This window comes from Eubalaena glacialis, chromosome X (assembly GCF_028564815.1).
Source record: "Eubalaena glacialis isolate mEubGla1 chromosome X, mEubGla1.1.hap2.+ XY, whole genome shotgun sequence".
NCBI lineage: Eukaryota > Metazoa > Chordata > Mammalia > Artiodactyla > Balaenidae > Eubalaena > Eubalaena glacialis.
In genome coordinates this window covers 106890674-106902265 of record NC_083736.1, presented here as the reverse complement: position 1 = coordinate 106902265, position 11592 = coordinate 106890674, and positions in this window count along the sequence as shown.

Sequence of the window (11592 nt, the reverse complement as noted above, 5' to 3'; positions counted from 1 at the left end):
AAAATATTGAGTATAGTTCCCTGTGCTATACAGTAAGTCCTTGTTGGTGATCTATCTTATATACAGTAGTGTGTATATGTTAATCCCAAACTCCTAACTTATCCCCCTTTTCCCCTTTGGTAACCATAAGTTTGTTTTCTATGTCTGTGTGTCTACTTCTGTTTTGTAAATAAATTCATTTGTATCATTTTTTTTTAGATTCCACATATAAGTGATATCATATGATATTTACCTTTCTCTGTCTAGACGGCTTAGTTCACTTAGTATGATAATCTCTAGATGAAGACCACAATTATTTTTACACAGTGTATTTGCCAATACTTTGCCAAGACTTCTGTTATCTGGTTCTGTCTTTAAAATATAACCCATTTAAAATAAAGCTGACCCAGCTCATAGAGTTGTAGGAAATAAGGCTACAAAGAAAAGGCCTATTACGATGTTACATAATTATAATGCCTGTAATGTTTCCAAGTTTTTGCTACCATCTAAACTGATGTGTGACCTTGCACAGATCATTTAACCTCTCTGCTACAGATGTCATCGGTAATTTGGGAGTAACATCACAAATGTTACAAAAATGTGAGGCTAAATAAAGTACTCTGAGAGACTCCAATGAAGAGATTATATATGCATAGAGTGCATTGTGATTATGAGAAGTAATAATAAATTGTTTCTTGGCACTTTGCACACTAATTAGAAGTACAACCTGTTCTGGAGCATTAGAGGAGTTGAAACTAAGTTGAGGATTCTGTTTCTCAGTCCATTGTGGCTTATGGAGTGATCATATAATTTTGGGGGCCCCAAATCAGGACATTGTTGTTTGTGAAAGAGCACACTAACCAGATGGGATGCTCGGACAACAGGCATAAATGAGGACAGTCCTAGGCAAATCAGGATGTAGAGTCACCCTGCTTATATACACATTTATTCCTTCATTTTTTGGATATATATAGCATCTTCTACAAAGCTCAAGGTCCCCTCTGGGAAATTCCAAGTGTGATGGTTGTCATTTGTGCAAGGCTCCTGACAGTATCAAAGCAAGTGTAAGACAACTATGGGCATTTTAACCAGGGCACAAAGAGTGGAGGAATTTTACTGCACTCCACACCGTCAACCCAAACTTTAAAATGGAGCTCTCCTAACTATTTCCACAGTCTCTAATCATGTATTTGTCTCACCTTCATTCTCAGAAACGTCCTTTGACCTAAAGATGCATTCACCACATTAGTATAAGGTATTTGCTGTGCCTTCTGTATGTAAAAATGTGGCCTGTTTGAGCTCTGGCTTATTCTTTCACATCTCTGAGCCTCAGTTACCCCATATGAGAATTCAGATGTTCTCTAAGCTTCTTATGGCTCTGATAATGCTGGATTTTATGTCTTCTTTGCGTGTAAGAATAAGGAAAAGGTATATTCTGTCTTAGCTTGCAAATTCCTATAGGTTGATGTGATCCAGCAATCCCACTCCTGGGCATATATCCAGACAAAACTGTAATTCAAAAAGATGCATGCACCCCAATGTTCATAGCAGCACTATTCACAGTAGCCAAGACATGGAAACGACCTAAATGTCCATCGACAGATGAATGGATAAAGAAGATGTGGTATATATACATGATGGAGTATTACTCAGCCATAAAAAGAATGAAATAATGCCATTTGCAGCAACATGGATGCAACTAGTGAAGTAAGTCAGAAAGAGAAAGACAAATACCATATGATATCACTTATATGTGGAATCTAAAAAATGACACAAACGAACCTATCTATGAAACAGAAATAGACTCACGGACGTAGAGAACAGACTGGCAGTTGCCAAGGGGGAGGGGTTTGGGGGAGGGATGGAGTGGGAGGTTGGGGTTAGCAGATGTAAGCTATTATATATGGAATGGATCAACAACAAGGTCCTACTGCATAGCACAGAGAACTATATTCAATATCCTATGATAGACCGTAATGGAAAAGAATATTAAAAAAGAATGTGTATATATATATATATATATATATATATATATATATATATATATATATATATGTATAACTGAATCGTTTTGCTACCCAGCAGAAATTAACACAACGTTGTAAATCAACTATACTTTAATAAAAAATAAAAATAAAATTCCTATAGGTTGAAGACATTGTTTTTATCACTGCTTTCCCTTTTCCCCCAACATGTCCGAACACACACACACACCATTCATCATATTGAGAAGCAGCAGGAAGTGATATTGGGGTGGTGAAGATGCTGTATAAAATGGAAGGAGGGATGAGAAGATGGTTGGGAGGGAAGGCAAGGGAGGCAGAGCCAAGTACAGCACAGCGGGCAGCCTGCATTGCCATGCACATTCATGATTGCTAGTCAATGGTCACGGGCTGTGAAGGCAAGGAAAAAGAAATGCCTTTTAAAAGTCATTTCCATTTTACATTTTCAATATGTAGAAAAAGTTTAATAATGTGCAATCAGTCAATAATGTGCAAGATCATTAAACTCCTTCACTAGAAGGAAAGAAGTCATTCTCACAGACCTTCTTAGTGGCAATATTCTCCCAGGCTAACAAACAGGCTGGGGCAATTTGAGTCATGAACGTGTTCAAATCAGAATGATCTTATTTATGCTCCAAAAGCACAGCTTTCAAGCGATGCTAACTCAGAAGGCATAGAAAATTATATGTAATAATACAATTTGATCAAAGAGATTGTTTCATTACTTGTTTCCAGGCTAATCATTCACTGTTGTTTGAATGGAGGTGATAAATGCAGACAAATGAGCCTTGAACCGAAGACCCAAAGGTAGAGGACTGTTTTGGTTTTGAAGTATGCTCATTAAGGAGCAGCAAAATGGACGCAGGGCAGGAAAAATATATAAAATCTTAAGTCGTCTGCCCTGTATAACTAGCAGGATAATAGCCCAAAAAAGCTTTGAACTAAGTATCAGGATACCTATACATTATACTTGGTTCCTTAATTTAGTCAAGAAATATTTATTGAACACCTAATATGTGCCAGACACTGCATCGTGTATTAGGGAAATAAAAAGTAATAGAGTTTGTGTAAAGCATAGAATGCATTGACTGGGGTGGGGAAGGGAATAAAAATCTGGCAAGATAAGTAGGCTGGGATGCATCCTTGACCTTGGTTCCATGTAATAATGTTCCTTATTTTTGCTTGCACTAGTTTGAGTTGGCTTCTGCCACTTTTAATCTGAAGCTCCTTGCCTAAATTAAAGAATTAAAACTTTTCTGCCTGGCCTACAATGGAACAGCAACAATATGAATTAAAATGAGGGATAACATACATACAAAGTTATCTCAAAGGTAGAACCAAAGGAGCTGGTGTCAGATTTTTCATCTCAGCAATTCCTTTCACAATATATCTGTTTATATGGTCTTATGTTTAACAGTGGTTTTCGACTGTTTCCCTTTTTGGCTTGTTGAGGGGAACAATTAAGTTTGTGGACTATTTTCTACATATAAATCCTTATCCTATGATGAGGTGTCCAGTGAAAGCCTAAACATGCTTGTTTAGTATTTTTGTTCCCACAAAGCTGGAAATTCTATTTTATGGCCATATCAGACATCCTAGAGAAGACAGGGAACAGAAACTCCTCCCTTCTTGGCCAAGAGGACCCATAAAATCACAAAGGCAAAAGAAGATGAAGGAGGAGAGGGAGGAGGAGGGGGAGGAGGGGGGAAGGGGAGGAGGAGGAGGAAGAGAAGAAGAAGAAGAAGAAGAAGAAGAAACAGCTTCACTCATACCTATTGCCTACATCCGTGCTTAACTTTATTTATCGACCTCATCATTAAAAATTAGTTCTGACCCAGTGGCTATGTTGGCTATGTAATAAGTACTGCCCCAAATGAGGTGTCTGCCTATGTGTGAAACATAACCTGTTTATCCCTTTGGAAACAGAAAAATGATTTTCTCAAGTATAAATACTAGTGGAAGTATTTCCTCCAACTTTTTTCATTCATTTTAGATGCTGCTTTGTGATAACTGAGCTTTCAATGAGGCTATTTATATATTGTGTCATGATGCTGATTTTCTGTCTGTATATGTTATCACCCTTCTATGTAAAACAACAAAATTAAAGAAAGAATTTTTTTTAATTCCCAAAATAAAAAATTGAGTGACAAAGTAGTGAAGTTTACTATATCCCAAAGCCAAAATTCGCTTTGGACTTCCTGCCCTTCAAATCCTTTTCATCCCCATGGGCTTGCACTGAATATAGAAGCCATTAATCAGACCTCAGCTCCTGGGTACCAGGGACAATTCAATTTTGCCCCCAAGCCAGACACAATACAACGTGACCTATATTGGCTGATTGGTCTATTTGCCACTCCATGTGCTGGAAATAACAGGGTCAGCCTGACTGGTGACACAGGGGGTGACCCATTGAAACTGGCAAAAGGGGCAAAAGGAGTCACTTTCTCCTTTCCCAGAAGCCTTCAAGTGAGCACAAAGGATAAAACTGAAAGAATTCAGGGTAGCGAAAGAAAACAGAAGAGACCAGACCATGTCTGCAGGAGGTTGCCTCATTCATGTCAGTCTCTCAGGTGTTAGAAGCAGGTGTCCGAAATAATACTTCACTTCATCTTTCTATCTCCCCCTCAGTGGGAGATTATCCTATTTACCTTGTCCCCAGCCTTCATTTCCACAGCCATGTCCTCAGTCAGGCTGGCGTCATCCCCTGCCTATATGATTCTAGCAGCCTTCTGTTGGGTCTCCCTGTCTAGCATCTCACCTTCTGCCACAGCCAATCTTGTTTGCTATTCCCATATTTAACCTTACCAAATGTCATTTTCTTTTGATTTATCTCAGAAAGCTCAGAAGGCTAAATGAATATTATCCCCAATACCTGCCACCCCAGTCTTAACCAGTGGTGGAAGAACAGTCTCAGAGCTGTGTGTCTCAATTGACCTTTTAAGTTTAATAGTAAAAGACTGGTTAATGATAACAATGCATTGTAAAACCTTCAGAAGGAAAGGAGAATGTTTTGTGGACCATTTGTTTTGTGTGTGGCAATTTTAAGTTATTAGTTTTTAAAATCAGTACTTTTTAATGGAAAAGACTTGACCAAAAATCCATCACAGAATTTGAGACCTACGACAGTTTCTTCTCATCCTAAATAACCTACAACAGTTTCTTCTCATCTGTTGACTTAAATTAAAAGTCTTCCCTTTGTTTTCTTTTTTTTTATGCCCCTGTCCCAACCCCACCAACTTATCTCATATTTTATAATTTCACAATTAGTCTTTACAGTCAAACAGTTGCCCTGCTTGTAGTGGAAATAGCACAGGTGTGTACAATAAGCCCATAGAAGAGGCATTTCCATTATTTTTTAAATTGCTGTCTTTAAAATAGAGGTTGAGTGGAGGGAAAGTGTAAGGAGAAGGAAATAGAAGGAGGCAAAGGACCAAAGACAAAGCACCTGACCCATCTTAATCCAGGTTCCAAGCTTCCTACTGCTACCAGAAGATTGTCTCCCACCCCTAACAGTGCTGTTGTGGTCATTAAGCAAAGATGACAGTGTTCGTTAAATGCCAACTATATGCTAGGCCCTTTCAGGTGTGTCATTTTGTTGAAGACTAAGAGCCCTCGAGGCAGGTACTGGAGCCCTTATCTTACAGATGAGGAAACTAAGACTCAGAAACGGAATAAAGAGCAAGTGAGTCAGGACTAACTCCAAACCCAATCCCCTTCCATTTATTGTGCTGTCTTTCGTTAAATGAGGTAACAAGGAAGTGGTCTATATTGATTAGATCCCCTCCTCAATCCAGCCTTCAGGCAAACTGGGTTAAGAAGAGAAAGTCATGAATGTAGTTGTCTTCCTTTCAGTAGTGCATTTAGGGGTCCTTCCATGGATCCCAAATCAAGAAACAAATGAACTAACAAATTTTTATTAGTAGCAACTTGGACCACACACATATACCTCTGAGTAAAATCAAAATACAATGATTATTTTTAAAATCTAAAATAAATGAATTTCCATTAAATATCATTATTTTAAATCTAAAATGCATCAATAGAAAATAAAATTTAAAAGGGCTACTGAAGGTTATTTGATCTTTAATGGCCTTTAAAATATTCCTGCCATTTCTTACATGGTGAGTGAGCATGGCTGCTCTCTTCCACAGCAATTCCTACTTTCCTGCAATATTACTCATGTGGCATCAAGAGCAGATTGAACTTATTGGTTCCTCACTCTAGATTTTCTTCTGTTGATGCAGCTTAAGAAAGTATTACCTTCTCCAGCAGCCACATCAAACTATTGATGCATATTGAATTTAAAAATTAGCTAAAAGCACTTAAAGTGATTTTTGTGTATAGCTGTAAAGTCACACTTCCTGTAATGTCAGGAACTGACATTCCTCACACATTACTTCCTGTAATGTGTGAGGAATGTGTCCTCACACAGTTAGGTGAGGTTTGGGAATCCTAGTGCAGTATCTTATGGTTATCTCTGCTAAAAATGGATCTTAGTGGATTCAGACTGTCAAGAGACTAGTCAAGGATGATGCCCAGTTTTCTGATTTTGGTTACTGAGCAATGCAGTTCCTAGAGATAGGAAACTCAGGAAGGAGACCCGATGTAGGGGAAAGAATAGAGTTTATTTTGGAGGTGTTGAGCTTGAGCTCCCTGTGCAAACGCAAAAGAAGAGGTCTTGACTCAGATATAGCTCTGGGAATCATTAGCTAATTGGTAGGAATTTAAATAGTGAAATCGTCCAGAGGATCAAATGCTTAGGAATACTAGTATTTAGGGTATAGTTTATATAGGTTTAGGGAAAGGAGATTGTAAAGGTTGTAAGGAGCAGTCAGAGATAGAAAAAAGTTTGTAGAATTATGGAGCAACAGTTTTTCAAGAAGAAATCACACTTATATGGTCAATTAATCTACAACAAAGGAGGCAAGAATATACAATGGGGAAAAGACAACCTCTTCAATAAATGGTGTTGGGAAAACTGGACAGCTACATGCAAAAGAATCAAACTGGACTACTATCACCATATACAAAAATAAACTCAAAATGGATTAAGGAGTTAAATGTAAGGCCTGAAACCATAGAACTCCTAGAAGGAAACATAGACATTGTACTCTTCCACATTGGTCTTAGCAGTATTTTTTGGATATCTCCTCAGGCAAGGGAAACAAAAGCAAAAATTAAAAAGTGGGACTACATTAAACTAAAAAGCTTTTGTACAGCAAAGGAAGCTATCAAAAAAATGATACTACTGAACATATTTACAAACGATATATCTGATAAGGAGTTGATATCCAAAATACACAAAAACTCACACAACTCAACATCAAAAAAACAGCCTGATTTTTAAATGGGCAGAGGACCTGAATAGACATTTTTCCAAAGATGACATACACATGGCCAACAGACACACAAAAAGATGCTCAACATCACCAATCACCAGGGAAATGCAGGTCAAAAACCACAATGAGATATCACCTTACATCTGTCAGAATGGCTATCATCAAAAAGACAACAACAAAATAGTGTTGGTGAGGGTGTGGAGAAAAGGGTGGGAATGTAAATTGGTGCAGCCACTACGGAAAACAGTATGGAGGTTTCTCAAATATTTAAAAATAGAACTGCCATATGATGATCCAGCAATTTCACTTCTGGGTATTTACCTGAAGAAAACAAAGACACTAATTCAAAAAGATATATGCACTCCAATGTTCATTGCAGCATTATTTACAATAGCCAAGATGTGGACACAACCTAAGCGTCCATTAATTGATGAATGGATAGAGAAGATGTGGTATATATATACAATGGAATATTACTCATCCATAAAAACTGAAATCTTGTCATTTGTGACAACATGGATGGATCTAGAGAGTATTATGCTAAATGAGGTAAGTCGGACAGAGAAAGACAAATACCACATGATCTCACTGATATGTGGAATATAAAAAACAAAACAAACAAAACAAAATGAAAACAGACTCAAATACAGAAAACAAACAGGTGATTGACAGAAGGGAGGGGGCGGGTGGGTGGGTGAAATAGGGTAATGGGATTAAAAGGTACAAACCTCCAGTTATATAATAAATAAGTCACGGGGATGTAATATACAGCATAAGGAATAGGGTCAATAATATTGTAATAATTTTGTATCAGGACAGATGGTTACTAGACTCATCGTGGTGATCATTTCATAATGTGTGCAAATATCAAATTATGTAGTACACCCAAAACTAACATATTATATATCAATATTTCAATTGATATTTCAATTTTTTAAAAATTTTAAATAAAAAGTAAAAAGTTAATAAGCCAATTCACCTAAGAGAAAAGTCATATAATCATCAAACAAAAAGGTTTAATTAATCAAATAAAGAACATCAATTAAAAAAAGAAGTAATGAAAGAATAATCAATTGTGTTAAATACAACTAAAGGATAGTTGGGAGGAGAAGTGAAATTCTGTGGTCTGGGTAGTCTATGTGTATACAATTTCCCTGATCTCTTTTATCAAGCAAAGGAATGGTCTGTTGTGATTTTTCTTGGTGACCTCCTAGTGGATTTGATGGATCACTGCTTTCTCTAATAAGAGCTTGCAGACTTTCATAACTCCTTCTCAATTCATGCACAAATTTGAACACATATCCATCAGTCTGTAAAGGACCCATTTTCTTTTTCTTATTGACTACTGGACTGACATTTCTCTGTTCTAATCTTTTGGTATATTTCCCCATTCTCAATAAGTAACAGACATGTTGAACAATCTCATCTATAAAATCTCTTAGAACCCTGGTGTGTGATGCCCCTTGATCAGGAGTTGTATATTTATTTAGAAGAAAGAAGTGGTCTTTAAATTTTTTTCCCCACATATCTTGGGCTAATGTTCCCCCTTCCCAATATTCATTCTGCCATTTTTATAAAAATATTATTCCCTTCCAGTAAAGGACATAAGCAAAATAGTTTGACTTTAAAAAATACAATAAAGCAGAAGCTAACACACCATTGTAAAGCAATTATACTTCAATAAAGATGTTTAAAAAAAAAAATACAAATGTCATCATAGTAATTTAGTCAATTTGTCAGTAGAATAATGCCATTGTGTTTCAGAATTCTAAAAGTAAGATGCATTCAAGTTCATTCCTAATAGCCTGCAAAGAACTGTTGCTACCCCTGATCTATTAGCTATAACAGGGATGCATATTTAATTCCCTTCAAATTACATTGAAACTTTACTGCATTGTATCTTCAGACAGTAGATTTTTTTTTTAACATCTTTATTGGAGTATAATTGCTTTACAATGGTGTGTTAGTTTCTGCTTTATAACAAAGTGAATCAGCTATACATATACATATATCCCTATATCTCCTCCCTCTTGCGTCTCCCTCCCACCCTCCCTATCCCACCCCTCTAGGTGGTCACAAAGCACTGAGCTGATCTCCCTGTGCTATGTGGCTGCTTCCCATGAGCTATCTATTTTACATTTGGTAGTATATATAAGTCCATGCCACTCTCTCACTTCGTCCCAGCTTACCCTTCCCCCACCCCATGTCCTCAAGTCCATTCTCTATGTCTGCATCTTTATTCCTGTCTTGCCCCTAGGTTCTTCAGAACCATTCTTTTTTTTCAGATTCCATATATATGTGTTAGCATACGGTATTTGTTTTTCTCTTTCTGACTCACTTCACTCTGTATGACAGACTCTAGGTCCGTCCACCTCACTACAATAACTCAATTTCGTTTCTCTTTATGGCTGAGGAATATGCCACTGTATATATGTGCCACATCTTCTTTATCCATTCGTCTGTCAATGGACACTTAGGTTGCTTCCATGTCCTGGCTATTGAAATAGACCTGCAATGAACATTGTGGTACGTGACTCTTTTTGAATTATGGTTTTCTCAGGGTATATGCCCAGTAGTGGGATTGCTGGGTCGTATGGTAGTTCTGTTTTTAGTTTTTTAAGGAACCTCCATACTGTTCTCCATAGGGGCTGTATCAATTTACATTCCCACCAACAGTGCAAGAGGGTTCCCCTTTCTCCACACCCTCTCCAGCCATTTATTGTTTGTAGACTTTTTGATGATGGCCATTCTTTTTTTTTTAACATCTTTATTGGAGTATAATTGCTTTACAATGGTGTGTTAGTTTCTGCTTTATAACAAAGTGAATCAGTTATACATATACATATGTTCCCATATCTCTTCCCTCTTGCATCTCCCTCCCTCCCACCCTCCCTATCCCACCCCTCTAGGTGGTCACAAAGCACAGAGCTGATCTCCCTGTGCTATGCGGTTGCTTCCCACTAGCTATCTATTTTACGTTTGGTAGTGTATATATGTCCATGCCACTCTCTCACTTTGTCACATCTTGCCCTTCCCCCTCCCCATATCCTCAAGTCCATTCTCTAGTAGGTCTGTGTCTTTATTCCCGTCTTGCCACTAGGTTCTTCATGACCTTTTTTTTTTTTCCCTTAGATTCCATATATATGTGTTAGCATACTGTATTTGTTTTTCTCTTTCTGACTTACTTCACTCTGTATGACAGACTCTAACTCCGTCCACCTCACTACAAATACCTCCATTTCATTTCTTTTTATGGCTGAGTAATATTCCATTGTATATATGTGCCACATCTTCTTTATCCATTCATCCGATGATGGACACCTAGGTTGCTTCCATGTCCTGGCTATTGTAAATAGAGCTGCAGTGAACATTGTGGTACATGACTCTTTTTGAATTATGGTTTTCTCAGGGTATATGCCCAGTAGTGGGATTGCTGGGTCGTATGGTAGTTCTATTTTTAGTTTTTTAAGGAACCTCCATACTGTTCTCCATAGTGGCTGTATCAATTTACATTCCCACCAACAGTGCAAGAGTGTTTCCTTTTCTCCACACCCTCTCCAGCATTTATTGTTTCTAGATTTTTTGATGATGGCCCTTCTGACCAGTGTGAGATGATATCTCATTGTAGTTTTGATTTGCATTTCTCTAATGATTAATGATGTTGAGCATTCTTCCATGTGTTTGTTGGCAATCTGTCTATCTTCTTTGGAGAAATGTCTATTTAGGTCTTCTACCCATTTTTGGATTGGGTTGTTTGTTTTTTTGATATTGAGTTGCATGAGCTGCTTGTAAATTTTGGAGATTAATCCTTTGTCAGTTGCTTCATTTGCAAATGTTTTCTCCCATTCTGAGGGTTGTCTTTTGGTCTTGTTTATGGTTTCCTTTGCTATGCAAAAGCTTTTAAGTTTGATTAGGTCCCATTTGTTTGTTTTTGTTTTTATTTCCATTTCTCTAGGAGGCAGACAGCAGATTTTTATGATCTGCTTAATGAAATTAAATCTTCCAGCATTCTCATAAATTATAAGATGGGTGACATTGCTTCTGTGGTTTAGCCAGAACTAGAACTATGAAGCATTTTAACTATAGATATGAATAGTACTTAAGTTAGAAATGCCTTAATCTTAGAATAGGAAATACAAGAGGAGATTGCACCTTTACCTATAAGCCTAAAGAAACAACAATTTTATTTTAAGGCAAATTTGCCGATTAATACAGAACTCATGGATGCGAGTAAGAAAAGAAGCCAGTAGCTTTCTTGCCAGTTCCTTCTG